The 2500-nt window shown below is 36.4% G+C and overlaps 1 protein-coding gene across 13 annotated transcripts in view; it reads right to left on the bottom strand.

Annotated features, from left to right (window-relative positions):
- Window positions 1-2500, bottom strand: part of LOC147034570 (RNA binding protein fox-1 homolog 3-like) — a 725225-nt gene that overhangs the window by 127434 nt on the left and 595291 nt on the right. The window lies entirely within an intron of this gene.

Raw genomic sequence — 2500 nt, 5'->3', positions numbered from 1 at the left:
CTGAGAAAGTCTTTGAGGACAAGGTTTAGTCAGTCAAGATCTATTTTGAGCAATATCATGAGACATGAAATATAAGTGGTTACTTTGCAAAAGTTTACTTTCACAGGAGGAAGTCAACATACAAGAAGGTTTGCTGGATAAAATATACACATTATAAACCACAAAGCATTGACGTGTTCATGGGATGACATGATGGTGTTGAGGAAAAACCCATGATTTGTCACGAAATATTTCAGCTTTGCTTCATGTCCATGGCTTAATGGGCTGTTAAGATATCTTAAAGGTACACCCACCACTCACCTTTGAACTGTCTCACCTGGGTTTGAATCTTGACCCAGCTATAAACTTCCAACCTGGTGTTCTGCATGCGTGTGTGAACCGCTCATCGGACAGACGTCAAGCTGGTGACCCAATCTGCTACCACTGATCTTTGTAGACATTAAAGACCGCACGGTGTTTTTCACTAAGAGTAGGCGAGTTATCACGAGCACCCGAGCCAAATTCCAAATGATAGCCTCTTCAGTGGAACGTTAGGCCTGCCCGTCATACAGCTAGTGGTAGATTTGGGCCAAAAAACATTCCCTCGCTGACCCTACAAGGAGGTTGGAATAATTGGGGTCATTAAACAAGTAGCAGTAGTTCATCATGTCCATCACTTTATGATGAACCATCACCCATGCTGAATCTTTTTCACCTTAGCTCTAAATTTGTCCACAATCCATTACAGTTTGAAGAAGGCCCCACATTTACACCTTACAACAAAGGAGTGGAAAAAGAACAAGACAAGTAAAATAAAAATGTACCAAGGTTCATGGTAGCTCATAAAATGAGGTCAAGCTCAAATTGAGCACTCATAATGAAAAAATGCACACAATAATTTCTGGGAACTATGGATTTAATCACATGACAGCAATGCCAGGCAAACAAGAAAAACAGAGAAAAGTGAAAATGAAGCACAACCAACTGAAAGAGTGACATTATGGGATTAGAGCACTCAAGTCAAAACAAAATCAATCTTGTTCGGCTAAGTTAATAAAAACAGGTGTTGGGGGCAGGGGTGTGTCGAGGAGTGGGGTGGGGTTCAAATTTTCAGAATAAGTACGAGGTTCATACTCTCTGGTCAAAACATTTCATCAATGGAGATTGATTAGCCATTGTGAAATATCTGTATTGGACATTTCCAAGAGAAGAAATCAGAGATGTACTTTTATTGCAATAGCTTAAGTGGTAAGTTAATAGGATGTGAGACTTCATGATGCTGCCAATTTAGATGAGTAAATATCAAACCAGTTTTCACTTGCACGTTCAGAAATGGCATTTTAGTTTCGGTGCGTCAGTGTGTGTTGTCTTGGTGGTGTTGACATTACAGCGGTAGTTCATTGGTTTGTTGCTGTTATTCTTTGAGATGCACCATTTTCCGTATTTTGATGACACAAACACAGACAGACAATGATTTGAGGGAATTTTCATATGTTTGTTAAATAGTAATCAATGGAAGAGGTGGATAAAAAGATCAGCTCTTTGAAAATTTTAATTTTTATCTGTAAATGCAGGACAGCAAAAGATCTCCACTAACCATGCTGAAATGTAAGTAAGACAACTGTTGATTGTATGCCACTCTGTGAACTGCCATGATAATCAAACCCACAATGACTGAGTGTGCATTCCATGCTGGCAAATACATGCATATGTTGTGTTAAAAATACCCGTGGCGGCATTTATACATCTCATTTTCAATGTTCAGTAAACTCCATCATAACTCAGCTCAAAAATGCAATTGGTCGAAATTAAGACCCAAGATAACTAAATCTGAACACAAAAATATGACACTAGTTTGTGACATTACAATTGATGTACTCTATATTATGCTTTGCTCGGATAAATATATATATATATATATATTAATACACCGGGAAAAAATTACAGAACCCTCAGAATGCATCAATAAATGCAAATCTAAATAAATGAAAAAAATAGTTGAAAAAAAAAATGAAAAAAAATGCAGATGAGCAATCCAAGACAAATGGGAAGCATGGCAATTTGGCGTGCTGATTGACGTTGAAGCCGATACACCGGAAAAAAAAATCACAGAACCCTCGAAATGCTTCCATAAATGCAAATATAAATAAATGAAAAAAAATAATTGAAATATAAATTAATGAAAAAAATATAATTGAAATAGAAATAAATGAAAAAAATTAATGCAGATGAGTGACTCAAGAAAATAGGGGAGCACGGTAATTTTGTTTACCGACAGACATCAAAGCCGATACACCAGGGAAAAAAATCACAGAACCATTGAAAATCACCCGTAAATGCAAATAGAAATGAATTTTCAAAAAAAATAAATGCAAAGAGATGAAAAAAAAAATGCAGGTGGGCGACCCAAGACAATGGGGAAACACGGTTCGTCATTATTGCTTTCAAATGGTAAGCATACCCTACTTGTGTGTGTGTGTGTGTATATATATATATATATATATATATATATATATATATA

Source organism: Eptatretus burgeri, chromosome 1, assembly GCF_056783735.1.
Source record: "Eptatretus burgeri isolate ZD-2024b chromosome 1, Ebu_testis_v1, whole genome shotgun sequence".
NCBI lineage: Eukaryota > Metazoa > Chordata > Myxini > Myxiniformes > Myxinidae > Eptatretus > Eptatretus burgeri.
The sequence above is the reverse complement of the archived record's forward strand: the minus strand, read 5'-3'. Positions and strand labels throughout refer to the sequence as shown.